The 16772-nt window shown below is 39.1% G+C and overlaps 1 non-coding gene across 1 annotated transcript; it reads left to right on the top strand.

Moving 5' to 3' along the window:
• Positions 1-11197: 11197 nt before the first annotated feature.
• LOC149831398 (small nucleolar RNA R71) lies at positions 11198-11300 on the top strand. Its single transcript, XR_016433439.1, has one exon. It is a non-coding gene; the product is annotated as a small nucleolar RNA R71 (small nucleolar RNA).
• The last annotated feature ends 5472 nt before the right edge of the window (positions 11301-16772 follow it).

Raw genomic sequence — 16772 nt, 5'->3', positions numbered from 1 at the left:
AGCCTTTACATAGTCAATCTTTTGAGGATAAGATTTTGCAAGCTTTGAGCTCACATACCCAGTCTATCGCAAAATTAGAGACTCAAATGGGGCAGCTTGCCGAAGCACTTAGCAGGCAAAGTGAGGGGACATTGCCTAGCCAGCCTATTGTCAACCCTAAGGGAAAGGAACCCATGCGTAGCTTGCATATGACTGATGCACATAAAGAGCAAGCTCAAGTAGTAACCCTTAGGAGTGGGAAACAGTACCAAGCGAGGGAGGCTGCAGAAGAAAGAGAGAAGATAAGTGAGAAACAATCTGTCCCTAATATTTTACCTCAGGAAAGCGAGAAGGTTCTTCCATCTGAGCCTTCACCATCCTACATTCCCAAAGCCCCCTTTCCTGAGGCGTTAGAGAGGCCGAGAGCATTAGGTAAGTCCGGAGTGAACATGCAAGAGATGCTTGAGATATTCAAGCACGTTCAGATAAACCTCCCCTTACTAGATGCTATTCAACAGGTCCCTGCATATGCAAAGTTCCTCAAAGAACTTTGTACGCAGAAAAGAAAGTCGATGTCCCATGTGCAGAAAAAGATTTATTTAACCAGGCAAGTGAGCGCAGTATTGCAACATCAAACCCCACCTAAGCTCAAGGACCCAGGGACTCCTATCATCTCATGTGTCATAGGAAACATCACTGTTGGGCGTGCATTGCTCGACCTTGGGGCAAGTGTTAACATCTTGCCGGGTTTCTTTTATGACCAATTTGGATTGAAAGAGATGAAACCTACACCTATGACTCTTCAGCTCGCAGACAGATCTATCAAGGTCCCGAGAGGGATACTTGAAGATGTTTTAGTCAAGGTGGAGGATTGTTATTGGTTGATATTTTGGAATGCTCTTTTTAAAACAGTTATTTTCAATAAAACTTTGGAAAATCGTCAACCAAAAATATAAAAACCGACTTTCCACAAAGTGGTAAGTACGGGTCGATCCTCAGGGAACAGGAATTAATCACTATAATTCTAGAAAATTTAATTTATTAATATCAAATGACAATCTACAATTATAAAGTGAATACAACTACAATTAAGCACTAAAAGAACAATAAACAAGCATTTAGTCTTCTGCTCCACGCCAAGGGTAATTCTGTCTTTTCGCCACTTAGAGAATCTTTTCACTTGTATACTAACCCTGGAAACTAAATATGCTTTTCAACCTAAAAAAATGCAGAAAAATACAAAGTTAGTTTTCTATTTTAATGATGCAAACAACAATTAAAACTATGTCTAATTCTACGAAAATAATAAACAAATGCTATTTATCAAACAAAAATTAAATAACATACTAAATTAATTCTAAAATTAACCAAATTACTTCTACTAATGCTGTATGATGATTATGCAACTTCTAAAATACAGAAACTACTGAAAACAAGTCTAAAATGCCGAAACTAAGAAAATTACGAAACTACCCCTAACTAGTGTAAACTAGCAATCTGACAGGTTATCGGAAAACCACTGTTTGACAGGGCAAACGAGGTCCGATTTTCCCGAAATTTGTTCTGTTCTGCAACTGACAGATTAAACAAAATGACAGTTTTTACAGAATTAAAAAACAGTATCTGGAACTCCAGATATAAGCGTTTCAAATCTGGGAAAAATCAGGATATCGCCAGTCCTGTAATTTAAAATCCAGAAAAAGCGGTTTTCACAAAACGCTTAAAAATCAGACCAAATCAACTCCGAATGAGCTGAAATTTGGTCTGCAGTTAAATAACACGTCAATACAGTGAATAGAAAAAATAAATTTGGAAAACACAGAGTTTTTGATCAGAAAATAATTCTGTTTCGACAGGGCAAAAATCTGGTTTTTATTTGAGTGCACTATTCACTTTATGAACCTATGGAAACACTATCAAATGCAATCTACACCTAATGCAATCTAAATGACACTGTATAACAGTGTATATGCAGATGATAATTAGGAAAATACTAAATGCACGACGCACAAAACCTACAAACAATTTATGACTAGAACTAAGTTAACTCACAATGGAAATGCAACTATGCTAAATAATAAAATACAATCTAACCACTAAGTTAACTAATATCTAACTATCATTCAAAACACAACAAAACACATTTCATACATACTGAATAAATACGCTATACGTACACACACTTCTATACTAAAACTAAATTAGATAAATAAACTAATTAATATAGAAATCAAAGGAAATAATAAAAAAATGACTTACTTAACTAAAGAACGAAGGCTAAGGTTAGGATTCACTTGGTTGACTCGATCTAGGATCGGTTTCGACTTGAGTAGGTTCAGTTTGGGTTTGGATGCACTCGGATGGGATTAGGTAGGCTCGGTTTGACTAGGTTGAAAGAGATAGGTTCGAACTAAGGTGGACTCACTAATTGGATTCGGTTTTGAGTTACCTTAGTCAACTAGGTTCGAATTGACTTAGGCTCAACTAAGTTGGACCCAGCTTAGGGTTTGACTAGGCTCGAATGGGCTAAGGTAAGCTCGGTTGACTCACTAGGTTTAGACTAAGTTTTGACCCGAGTTAGGTCTTTGACTAGGTTTGACCAAGATTGGGTTTTGGATGTAGGTTTAGCAAGACTAGGGTGAACTCGGTTTAAGTAGGCTTGAACTAAGTTTGACTCAACTAGGGTTGACTTAGATAAGTTAGGTAGACTAGGTTGACCTAACTTAGGTTAAGGTTGACTCCACTAAACTTGACTAAGGTTGGGCTTTGGTCTTAGACTTGACCTAAGTGCGGTTTAGGCTTTGACTTGGGCTAGGCTAGGTTTTGACTAGACTCAACTAATGACCATTAAGACTTGCTAAAAAAAAATCGACCAAGAGCTCCAGGGGAGCTCTAATGGCTGCTGCCCCACCTTGGGGAAGAAGAAGAACCACACGAAAATAAAAAAAACTAAAATTATAAATTAACAAAAAGCAATAAAACTAAATAACCACTAATTTGATAAAACTAAATTAGAGAATAATACAAAGGACTCCTAATTACACCAAGGCTAACAAGAACAGCACTATGCTGGAATTAAAAACATGAAAAAAAAAGAAAACTTGATTTTTATAATTTTCAACAATAGACTCAAAACACAAAAACGAAAAATTGATTAAAACAACTAATTAAATCAATCCTAAAACAATGAAATGACTAACACAACTATATACTGCTGTTAACACCTAAAACACACAGCAACTACACGATTCACCAACATCAACACAAACATTTAACAAAAATACAAAGATCGGCTAGAATATCTCTAGCCGAATTTTTTTTTTTCTTTTTCAAAAATACAATCAAAACAAGACAAGCAGCACCCACAATCAAAATGAATTAAAATAAACTTTTTGGAATAGGATTTTCAGCAAAACAACACAATACACATGCTGGACAAAACAAAAATATCAAAACAGAAAAATATTTTTGTAAAAATCAAGAATCGGCTAGAATGAGTCTAGCCGATTTTGGATTTTTTTTTTCTTTTTAATTAAAACCAAATGCAACCCACACAAAAACCGAATAAAGTAAATCAAAATGAACACCTTTTTTATTGGATTTTCTGTAAAACAATATCAAGAACACTTATGACAAACTTGAAGAATCGGCTAGATGAAGATCTAGCCGATTTTTATAAAAAAGATGAAAAATCAATAAAAACTCGATTCCAATGAATCAATCAAATAAATAAACCTAAGCTAACGTGCTGGCCTATGCACGAATGCTATTCTAAGGTTGAAATAAAAAAGAAAAACAAGAAACATACAGAAAATAACAAAACAAAAACCACACACACAAATCGGTTTTATCTAGAAGAGAAGGAAGAAGAAGACCTACCTTTTGGAAGATCCGACGACCGGGGGGGGTGAAGAAGAGCGGACCGTGGCTGGATGTAGACGTCTTCTACAGTTCAAGGATGTTGTACTTCACCAAAAACGGCACCTATTGCAGCTGCTACACGTTGGAGATCCACCGATGATGGCATGTGAGCCGATTCGCGATCGGAGGGTGTAGAAAGCCGGATGGAGGTAGGGCCGGCTCACCTTGGTGGTGTGTTGCGCACTCCCGCCCAAGGTTAATGGTCTCCACCTCTGCTACACCTGCAAAAGTACAGAAAAATGGTGAAAAGACAGCAAGGAATAAGAAAGAAAAGAAAAGAAACCAAAGAAAGCTTGAAAATATGCTTGAAAATCAAGCATAGGTCGATCTTCAATGGCCAACACTTGGGGAAGATGGAGAGGAAGGAGCTGCTGCTGTAGAGTCACTGTAGGGGGCGTCCAAACACAGCCAAAGACGCCTAGGGTTCTTGAAAAAAAACTATTTATAGTTTTGACATTTTTCAGAAAGAGTGTTAAAAAATAAAATATTGCTAGGCGCCACTTTCTGGGGGGTTTTTAGAAAAACTTTTTGAAATGAGTATGGATAGGTGTGTGGGTTGGGTTTTGAGCTTTCTAAGAGTTGATCCAAGGTCCAATTGACCTAATTGGGTCGGATATGGATCCGATCCACCTCGAAATCCGTGCCCAAACACTGAAATAGCCATAACTCTCTCATTTTAACTCCGATTTTTCTGAAATTCGAACCATAGCCCCTTACTATCAAAACACATCTAAACATGGGTTTAAAACCTTAAACTTGATACAAAACGCATGAAAAACTTGTTTACATGATGTGCATTTCATGCATCATCAAATACCCCCATGCTTGAATGTTTGTTAGTCCCTTAACAAACCCTAATCATGATATGCACTGAAGACAAGAAATGCTAAGCATGAATGCATAATACTACCTCACTTTCGTAGGAATCACGGTTGCATTTAGCGTATGCAACAAGCCCTTTAAACCCCTAGCTTACACTAATGGACGAGTAAGGTCTCGTGAGGGTTTGCAGCGATGCTACCCACAAACATCAATAAAATGCAAGGATGATCTTTCAAAAATATTAGGCTCTTAAGAATGCAGTTGTAACAAATATTTCATGTAATTGACATTCTCAAAACAAGTTTAAAAATCTCATGCCTCCACAGTAAAAATTCTTTTCCTTCACTTTTCTAATATTGTAGCTAGTTCATGATTTTTCTCCGAAAATCAAGTATTCTCATGTTTTACTCATTTATTCTCACTTGTATATTTTCTGCACAGTAATGCACATATACTTAAGCAATGAAAATTTTCTCATTCAGCACATTCTTTTTCTTTCATTTTCAACTTTTGATCTCTTGCGCATTCTTCTCATATGAGCACTATTTCGAATAGTCAGTTTTCGTGACCCGTGTAGCGAGCTTTGGGTCAGTGACTCCCAAGTCGGCCGACCTTAGGGCACTAGATACAGAGTATCCCTCGGACTTAATTGCTCGAGTCACTAGACCTTCTATTCTAATAGTTTACGTATAGTCTTCCTCTTGTCATGTGCAATGTCTCTATCTCTTAGGCTTTCTATGCAGTCCATGTAACAAGCTTTTGAACCGGTGGCTCCCAAGTCAGTTGGCTTTGGGGCACCAGGTGTAAAACACTCTTCAGATTCTACTTACTCGAACTGCAAAGGCCACAAATATAGACTTAGACAAGAAGATGATCTCCTTCGTTATCCTTTTCGTTAAGACACTCAAACACTTCATCTCGTGTCTGAGTTCCACTACTAGGATTCACGAATACATCAACAACTAAACGTAGCTCTATTCTTTTAAACTCATTTTTCACACACATCTTTCCATTGCTTATTTCTTCCTCAAAACATACTGTGCATACTTATACAAAAGTGATTCAACATTTTCTAACAATCAAATACTATCTTTTCTTTGAATTATCTCATAAACAACTACTATATTTGATTCAGTTCAGAAAAAAAAAAAATTATGGGGCTTAAAAATTTTTAAACTGTTAGATTATGCCAAAAACAATCATATATGCTACACTTTGTTCTTAAATGCCTACTTTGATTACCAGTCATACAAAAAAAAATTTGTGTATTTTTGTGTGCATGCATCTAAACCACCCCCCCATGCTTGAATGACACTGTCTCTAGTGGCATACAAAATGAATAAAAATGTAATGCAAATGCACACTAAAAGACACTAACAAAAATATGGGAGAAAGGATAGATACAACCTGCTTTGCTCTGAGCTTTTGAAGTTGATTTTCCTCTGATTCTTGAATTCTTTGAAAACTCTTCTCTGTACCTGGTAATTGACACACTAATTGTTAAGTTCATCCTGCATACATCAAAACACAAATTAGCACATGTGAAATGAAATACTAAATAAATAAAAACTCTGAAATGAAAAATAAATAATGTACATATGATACATCCCTCTGGTCGAATCTTCATGCCTTCGTGAGATGCACTATCTCACACTCACCATCCTGTAAGGCATCTGAAATGAATGGCTTCAGTCTTTGCCCATTTACTTTGAATGTGCCTTGGGTCATAGGATCGAATAATGTCACTGCTCCATGGGGAAATACTTCTTTTACAATGTATGGACCTGTCCATCTCGATCTTAACTTCCCTGGGAATAAATGTAAACGAGAATTGTATAGCCACACTTTCTGATCTGGCTCAAACACTTTTCTGACAATATGCTTATCATGAAATGCTTTTGTGCGAGCCTTGTATAATTTGGCATTCTCATATGCATCATTCCTGAGTTCCTCTAATTCTGAGAGCTGCAGTGCTCTCTCTTTGCCAGCCTGGGTGAGGTCAAAATTCAATCTCTTTATAGCCCAGTACGCTCTATGCTCTAGCTCGACAGGAAGATGGCATGCTTTCCCGAATACAAGGCGATACGGAGACATGCCAATGGGAGTCTTGAATGCAGTTCTATATGCCCAAAGTGCATCATCTAAGCGCTGGGACCAATCCTTGCGGTCCGGACGAACTGTCTTTTCTAAAATTCGCTTAATCTCCCTATTGGACACTTCAACCTGTCCACTAGTCTGCGGATGATATGGAGTGGTGAATTTATGATTGACAGAATATCTTCTCAGCAGAGAAGCTATCTGAACATTCCTAAAATGCTTGCCACCATCGCTAATCATCGCACGTGGCACTCCAAAACGACTGAAAATGTTGTGCTTAATGAACTTAAGCACTACTCTGTGATCATTGGTCTTGGTGGCCACAGCCTCGACCCACTTGGACACATAATCAACCGCCACCAGAATATATAAATTTCCGAATGAGGGCGGAAATGGTCCCATGAAATCAATGCCCCAAACATCAAAAATTTCGACTATCAAAATCGGTAGCAAGGGCATCATGTCCCTCTTGGACATGTTTCCAATCTGCTGACATCGCAGGCATCGCCTACAGAACTCATGAGCGTCCCTGTGGAGTGTGGGCCAATAAAATCCTGACTGCAAAACCTTTGCAGCCGTCTTCCTACTACTAAAATGCCCTCCACATGCTAACGAATGGGAAAAATTCAAAATGGATTGGTATTCCTCCTCCGGAACGCATCTCCTAATGATCTGATCTGCACAGTATTTGAACAACTCCGGTTCATCCCAATAATAGTGCCTCACCTGAGATAGGAACCTCTCACGCTCATTCTTGTTCCAATGCTCAGGTATCTGCCTCGAAACCAGATAGTTCACAATATCTGCAAACCAGGGTAACTGCGATGTACTGACTGACATGATCTGCTCGTCGGGGAAAGAATCACTGATCGGTCTCTGATCCTGCGTGGTCTCCACGATCAGTCTGGAAAGATGGTCTGCTACTACATTCTCGCTTCCTTTTTTATCTCGAATCTCGAGATCAAACTTCTGTAGTAGTAGGACCCAACGAATCAATCTCGGTTTGGTGTCTTTCTTATTCAACAAATATTTCAATGCAGAATGATCAGAATAGACAACCACCTTCGAACCGAGTAAATAGGACCTAAATTTATCCAATGCGAAAACTACCGCAAGTAGTTCCTTCTCTGTCGTAGTATAATTCATCTGTGCATCAGACAGAGTTCTACTCGCATAGTAGATCACATAGGGCTTCCTATCAATGCGTTGTCCTAGAATGGCCCCCATAGCATAATCAGAAGCATCGCACATAATCTCAAATGGGAGAGTCCAATCTGGAGGTCTCAAAATAGGTGCAGTAATCAAGGCCTCTTTGAGAATCTCAAAGGCCTTCATACAATCCTCACCGAAAACAAAGGGTTGGTCTTTCTCCAATAACGTGCAAAGCGGTCGAGAGATTTTGCTGAAATCTTTTATGAACCGCCTGTAAAATCCCGCATGCCCTAAAAATGATCGAATCTGCCTCACAGAGGTGGGTGGAGTCAAACGAGAAATGGATTCCACCTTTGCTCTGTCAACCTCAATACCATGCTTGGACACAATGTGTCCTAACACAATCCCCTCCTGGACCATAAAATGGCTCTTTTCCCAACTCAGGACGAGATTGGTCTCCACACACCTACTCAGTACTCGAGCAAGTTTATGGAGGCAATCTTCAAAAGAAGAGCCATACACTGAAAAGTCGTCCATAAAAACTTCCATCACATCATCAATCATGTCCGAGAAGATAGCAAGCATGCACCTCTGAAAAGTAGCCGGGGCATTACAGAGCCCAAAAGGCATACGTCTAAATGCGAAGGTGCCATAAGGACATGTAAACGTGGTCTTCTCTTGGTCGTCAGGATGGACAGCTACCTGATTGTATCCTGAATATCCATCTAGAAAGCAGTAGTAGCTCTGTCCTGCGAGTCGCTCTAAGATCTGATCAATAAATGGCAATGGGAAATGATCTTTCCTAGTTGCCACATTCAACTTCCTATAATCGATGCAGACTCGCCATCCTGTAGTGGTCCTCATCGGAATTCTCTCACCCTTCTCATTCTCAACCACAGTGAGTCCTGACTTCTTCGGCACAACTTGAATTGGACTGACCCACTGACTATCAGAAATAGGATAAATAATTCCGGCATCCAACCACTTCACCACTTCTTTCTTCACCACTTCCTTCATATTGGGATTTAGCCTTCTCTGCATATCCCTAAATGGCTTGATTTCCTCATTACAATGGATCCTATGCATGCAGAATGAAGGATCAATCCCCTTTAGATCAGCAACTCCCCATCCAATCGTTGCCTTGTGCTCCCGAAGAATAGTCAGCAATCTCTGTTCCTGCTCTTCAGTGAGCAAGGACGAGATGATCACAGGCAGAGTCTCATCATCTCCGAGATATGCATACTTGAGTGAATCCGGTAAGGGTTTCAACTCAAGTTTCGGAGGCGACTCGATCGACGATTTGGCGGGGGTCTCCGCAAGTGGTGGAAGGGGTTCCCTGACTGCTCCCCAAGGTGGTCTCTCCGACGACACTCTAGACACATCTACACTATCTAAACCGCTATTCTTCTCTATATGGTACAAATCTAAAGAATCCTCAGTAATGTACAACTCGGGCTGCTCCTCCACTAACTCCTGTGCAATGTCTACATGAAAGCAGTCCATGTCTTCTGCTGGTCCCATCGCGGCATTGAAAATATTCAGCTTTACCTTCCTATTGCCAAATGAGAGATCCATGGCTCCAGTTCTACAATTGATGCACGCATTGGCAGTCGCCAAGAATGGTCTGCCTAAAATAATCGGAGTCTGGTGTTGGTTGTCTACTCCTTCCATATCAAGGATAATGAAATCGACTGGAAAATAAAAGTCATCCACTTTAACTAGCACGTCCTCCAAGACACCTCTCGGTACCTTGACGGAACGATCTGCCAGTTGAAGTGTAATCGGAGTCGATCTCATCTCCCCTAACCCGAAAGAATCAAAGAAATATCCGGGCAGAATGTTCACGCTTGCTCCAAGATCGAGCAATGCGCGTTCTATCCGGATGTTCCCTATAGTACAAGCAATGATAGGTGCTCCAGGGTCCTTGAGCTTGGGTGGTGTCTGATGCTGAAGTACTGAACTCACCTGCTCAGTCAGATGGACCCTGTTAGGAACTCGCTCTCTGGATTTCCTCTTTTGCGTACATAGCTCCTTCAGGAATTTGGCATAAGCCGGCACCTGCTGAATAGCATCGAGCAAAGGTAGGTTGATCTGTACATGCTTGAAGATATCAAGCATGTCCTGGATCTTCGCACCTTGCTTCCCTCTATAACTAGGAGACTCTAATGCTTTGGGATAGGGTGGTGGGGGGATATACTCTGTTGGCTCCTCCTCTTTGCGAGAAGGCTCACTCCTATCCTTCTTCTTCTCTGAGGATAAAGATGATGAAGGTGATGATGGGGATGGGGATGATGATTGAGCCGACGTAGGTGAAACAATGGTCTCTGGCTCCTCTATCTTCTCTCTACTCTCAACGTGATACTCACGTCCACTCCTCAAGGCCATAACTGATTTAGCCTGCTGCTGTGTCTCAGTATGAAATAGGCCTCCAGTCATCTGGTCCTTACCCTTCGGGTTCATGACAGCCTGACTCGGCAATGTACCCTCGGGTCTCCTACTAATAGCCTCAGCTAACTGTCCCATTTGCGACTCTAACTTCGCAATGGACTGCGTATGTGAGCTCAAAATCTGGCTACACTTCTCCTCAAAAGATGTCTGCGGGGCAGACTCCTGCTGAATCGGGGAAGGAACTGAAGAAGAAGAAGACTGAGCATAGTTCGGTCTTTGAAATGACTGAGTAAAAGATGGCTGCCGAACTGGCTGAGAGGAAGAAGGCATCTGTATAGAAGACTGTGGATTCTTCCATGAAAAATTGGGATGGTTACGCCAACCCGGATTATATGTCGATGAAAATGGGTTATTTGGCGGTCTGACGTAACCCTGAGCTGCCTGAACTTGTTCTTGAACAAATTCAGTGTACTGAGCTGCTGAAGGGCACTCAGTGATCTCGTGTGCCGGACTGGCACAAAGAGTACACACCTGCTGTGTAGTGGATGGTCCTGAGAGAAGCTGGTCCAGCTTCTGAGCAATCATGTCTACTTTACACTGCAGTGCAGTAGATGGACCAATCTCAAGAACGCCAGCTTTCTTCTGAATGCTGAGTGTGGCTCTATCAGAATGAGAGCTCGAAGCATGGTGGAGAGAATTCTCGGCCAATGTATCAAATAGCCTCCATGCTTCGTCCTCGCTCTTCAGCATGAATGTCCCACCGCATGAAGAGTCGATCATCTGACGATTCTTGTCAGACAATCCATCATAGAAACTCTGCACCAGTTGCCATTTCGGCACCTGATGATGGGGGCATTTCCTGAGGAGATCCTTCATTCTCTCCCAGGTCTCATGAAAGCGCTCACCATCTAGCTCTGAAAAGCTAGTGATGGCTCTACGATATTGGTTCGTGCGACCAATGGGAAAGTATTTCCGAAGAAACTCCTGTTGCAACTGATCCCAGGACTCTATTTCTACAGAATCTAAGGACTTTAGCCAATACTTGGCTTTGTCCTTCAATGAAAAAGGGAATAGAGTCAACCTCAACGCATCATCATCGAAATTCTGTATCTTAACAGTAGAACAGATTTCGAGGAATTCATCTAAGTGTCGGTAGGGATCCTCATGACTAAGGCCATAAAAGGATGGAAGCATTTGAATAATGCTGGCCTTAATCTCATAATGTGGCGCTCCTACATCGGGTCTCCGAATGCAGGATGCCTGAACATAGTCTGTGGGAATGAAGTATTCCCGCAGAGGGCGTGAAAGAACTGGGGGTGGAGGTGGAGGATCCATGTCAGCCATTGTTGCCGAACTTCGATAAGAATGTAAAATTCTCTCTGGGTTGTCAACAAATGGGTGTAATGGGGTTCCTAGACCTCGTCGACCCTGCATACACTGGTACTAAGACCAGATGTAAGCAAACGACCTAACTAAAAAAAAATTAAACTAGCACAGATACTAAAATGTAAATAAGCAAATAACAGTAACTAAAAACAAACAAATATGCTATATAGCTATGTCAGAATTCTATACTAAATAATTAAATAACAAAGTAAACTATTCTAAAATGCTAAAACAAATAAATACAGGAAATCACAAACTATGTTTTTCTAAAACCCACCTGTCTAATCGCTCCTTGCAGAATGATAATTAAGTGAATCCTAAAAAGAACAATATGTGAATCCTATATTTACTAACTATGTTAATCCTATATTCACTTACTAATCCTACTAACTAAAAAGAAAACAAATAATTAAATAACTAAAACAAAATAATAATAAATTAAACTCTAAGAAATAAAGTAATTAATTCGCCGTTCCCCGGCAACGGCGCCAAAATTTGGTTGATATTTTGGAATGCTCTTTTTAAAACAGTTATTTTCAATAAAACTTTGGAAAATCGTCAACCAAAAATATAAAAACCGACTTTCCACAAAGTGGTAAGTACGGGTCGATCCTCAGGGAACAGGAATTAATCACTATAATTCTAGAAAATTTAATTTATTAATATCAAATGACAATCTACAATTATAAAGTGAATACAACTACAATTAAGCACTAAAAGAACAATAAACAAGCATTTAGTCTTCTGCTCCACGCCAAGGGTAATTCTGTCTTTTCGCCACTTAGAGAATCTTTTCACTTGTATACTAACCCTGGAAACTAAATATGCTTTTCAACCTAAAAAAATGCAGAAAAATACAAAGTTAGTTTTCTATTTTAATGATGCAAACAACAATTAAAACTATGTCTAATTCTACGAAAATAATAAACAAATGCTATTTATCAAACAAAAATTAAATAACATACTAAATTAATTCTAAAATTAACCAAATTACTTCTACTAATGCTGTATGATGATTATGCAACTTCTAAAATACAGAAACTACTGAAAACAAGTCTAAAATGCCGAAACTAAGAAAATTACGAAACTACCCCTAACTAGTGTAAACTAGCAATCTGACAGGTTATCGGAAAACCACTGTTTGACAGGGAAAACGAGGTCCGATTTTCCCGAAATTTGTTCTGTTCTGCAACTGACAGATTAAACAAAATGACAGTTTTTACAGAATTAAAAAACAGTATCTGGAACTCCAGATATAAGCGTTTCAAATCTGGGAAAAATCAGGATATCGCCAGTCCTGTAATTTAAAATCCAGAAAAAGCGGTTTTCACAAAACGCTTAAAAATCAGACCAAATCAACTCCGAATGAGCTGAAATTTGGTCTGCAGTTAAATAACACGTCAATACAGTGAATAGAAAAAATAAATTTGGAAAACACAGAGTTTTTTATCAGAAAATAATTCTGTTTCGACAGGGCAAAAATCTGGTTTTTATTTGAGTGCACTATTCACTTTATGAACCTATGGAAACACTATCAAATGCAATCTAAATGACACTGTATAACAGTGTATATGCAGATGATAATTAGGAAAATACTAAATGCACGACGCACAAAACCTACAAACAATTTATGACTAGAACTAAGTTAACTCACAATGGAAATGCAACTATGCTAAATAATAAAATGCAATCTAACCACTAAGTTAACTAATATCTAACTATCATTCAAAACACAACAAAACACATTTCATACATACTGAATAAATACGCTATACGTACACACACTTCTATACTAAAACTAAATTAGATAAATAAACTAATTAATATAGAAATCAAAGGAAATAATAAAAAAATGACTTACTTAACTAAAGAACGAAGGCTAAGGTTAGGATTCACTTGGTTGACTCGATCTAGGATCGGTTTCGACTTGAGTAGGTTCAGTTTGGGTTTGGATGCACTCGGATGGGATTAGGTAGGCTCGGTTTGACTAGGTTGAAAGAGATAGGTTCGAACTAAGGTGGACTCACTAATTGGATTCGGTTTTGAGTTACCTTAGTCAACTAGGTTCGAATTGACTTAGGCTCAACTAAGTTGGACCCAGCTTAGGGTTTGACTAGGCTCGAATGGGCTAAGGTAAGCTCGGTTGACTCACTAGGTTTAGACTAAGTTTTGACCCGAGTTAGGTCTTTGACTAGGTTTGACCAAGATTGGGTTTTGGATGTAGGTTTAGCAAGACTAGGGTGAACTCGGTTTAAGTAGGCTTGAACTAAGTTTGACTCAACTAGGGTTGACTTAGATAAGTTAGGTAGACTAGGTTGACCTAACTTAGGTTAAGGTTGACTCCACTAAACTTGACTAAGGTTGGGCTTTGGTCTTAGACTTGACCTAAGTGCGGTTTAGGCTTTGACTTGGGCTAGGCTAGGTTTTGACTAGACTCAACTAATGACCATTAAGACTTGCTAAAAAAAAATCGACCAAGAGCTCCAGGGGAGCTCTAATGGCTGCTGCCCCACCTTGGGGAAGAAGAAGAACCACACGAAAATAAAAAAAACTAAAATTATAAATTAACAAAAAGCAATAAAACTAAATAACCACTAATTTGATAAAACTAAATTAGAGAATAATACAAAGGACTCCTAATTACACCAAGGCTAACAAGAACAGCACTATGCTGGAATTAAAAACATGAAAAAAAAAGAAAACTTGATTTTTATAATTTTCAACAATAGACTCAAAACACAAAAACGAAAAATTGATTAAAACAACTAATTAAATCAATCCTAAAACAATGAAATGACTAACACAACTATATACTGCTGTTAACACCTAAAACACACAGCAACTACACGATTCACCAACATCAACACAAACATTTAACAAAAATACAAAGATCGGCTAGAATATCTCTAGCCGAATTTTTTTTTTCTTTTTCAAAAATACAATCAAAACAAGACAAGCAGCACCCACAATCAAAATGAATTAAAATAAACTTTTTGGAATAGGATTTTCAGCAAAACAACACAATACACATGCTGGACAAAACAAAAATATCAAAACAGAAAAATATTTTTGTAAAAATCAAGAATCGGCTAGAATGAGTCTAGCCGATTTTGGATTTTTTTTTTCTTTTTAATTAAAACCAAATGCAACCCACACAAAAACCGAATAAAGTAAATCAAAATGAACACCTTTTTTATTGGATTTTCTGTAAAACAATATCAAGAACACTTATGACAAACTTGAAGAATCGGCTAGATGAAGATCTAGCCGATTTTTATAAAAAAGATGAAAAATCAATAAAAACTCGATTCCAATGAATCAATCAAATAAATAAACCTAAGCTAACGTGCTGGCCTATGCACGAATGCTATTCTAAGGTTGAAATAAAAAAGAAAAACAAGAAACATACAGAAAATAACAAAACAAAAACCACACACACAAATCGGTTTTATCTAGAAGAGAAGGAAGAAGAAGACCTACCTTTTGGAAGATCCGACGACCGGGGGGGGTGAAGAAGAGCGGACCGTGGCTGGATGTAGACGTCTTCTACAGTTCAAGGATGCTGTACTTCACCAAAAACGGCACCTATTGCAGCTGCTACACGTTGGAGATCCACCGATGATGGCATGTGAGCCGATTCGCGATCGGAGGGTGTAGAAAGCCGGATGGAGGTAGGGCCGGCTCACCTTGGTGGTGTGTTGCGCACTCCCGCCCAAGGTTAATGGTCTCCACCTCTGCTACACCTGCAAAAGTACAGAAAAATGGTGAAAAGACAGCAAGGAATAAGAAAGAAAAGAAAAGAAACCAAAGAAAGCTTGAAAATATGCTTGAAAATCAAGCATAGGTCGATCTTCAATGGCCAACACTTGGGGAAGATGGAGAGGAAGGAGCTGCTGCTGTAGAGTCACTGTAGGGGGCGTCCAAACACAGCCAAAGACGCCTAGGGTTCTTGAAAAAAAACTATTTATAGTTTTGACATTTTTCAGAAAGAGTGTTAAAAAATAAAATATTGCTAGGCGCCACTTTCTGGGGGGTTTTTAGAAAAACTTTTTGAAATGAGTATGGATAGGTGTGTGGGTTGGGTTTTGAGCTTTCTAAGAGTTGATCCAAGGTCCAATTGACCTAATTGGGTCGGATATGGATCCGATCCACCTCGAAATACGTGCCCAAACACTGAAATAGCCATAACTCTCTCATTTTAACTCCGATTTTTCTGAAATTCGAACCATAGCCCCTTACTATCAAAACACATCTAAACATGGGTTTAAAACCTTAAACTTGATACAAAACGCATGAAAAACTTGTTTACATGATGTGCATTTCATGCATCATCAGTTATTTCCCTGTCGACTTCGTGATATTAGATATGGAGGGAGTTGATAGCCCACAGCAGACTCCTATTATTCTCGGTCGGCCCTTCCTAGCTACCGCCAACGCGTGCATTAATTGCCGCACTGGTGCGATGGATGTATCATTTGGAAATAGGAAGATGCGGCTAAACATTTTTCGTGCTGCTATGGGGCCTGCTGTTGAGGAGGCTTCTTTCGAGGTTGATGTCATTCAAGACCTCGTAGAAGCAGAATATGCTTGGTTATTGAGTGATCCACCTCATGAGGAGGATAAGGAATCACTAGAAGAGGATCACCTAGAATTACGTGAAAATCAGATAGGTGAGTTGAGTTGGATCGGGCACTTTGAGCCAATTAGAGGTAGACAGGATGAGAACATAGTGCGCAGTGTCACAGATGACACTATTTTTCATAGAGAGCCCGATTGAGTCTGACTTCATGTCCATTGATCTCATGGACGATAAAGGATTTTTCCAGGGATCCGTCTAGTTGGGGACGTGAAACTTAGCGCTTTATGGGAGGCAACCCATATCTTGTATATTATTAGATTTGATTAGAATTTATAGATTTTATTTTGTTTTTACTTTTTCATGAGTTTTTTTTATGTTCTTTTTGTTTCATTCATGAGTTTCATGTTTTGTCATGTATACATTGCATTCATTACATTCATAGAACGTA

This window comes from Nuphar pumila, chromosome 7 (assembly GCF_984573655.1).
Source record: "Nuphar pumila chromosome 7, dmNupPumi1.hap1.1, whole genome shotgun sequence".
Classification (NCBI taxonomy): Eukaryota; Viridiplantae; Streptophyta; class Magnoliopsida; order Nymphaeales; family Nymphaeaceae; genus Nuphar; species Nuphar pumila.
The sequence above is the reverse complement of the archived record's forward strand: the minus strand, read 5'-3'. Positions and strand labels throughout refer to the sequence as shown.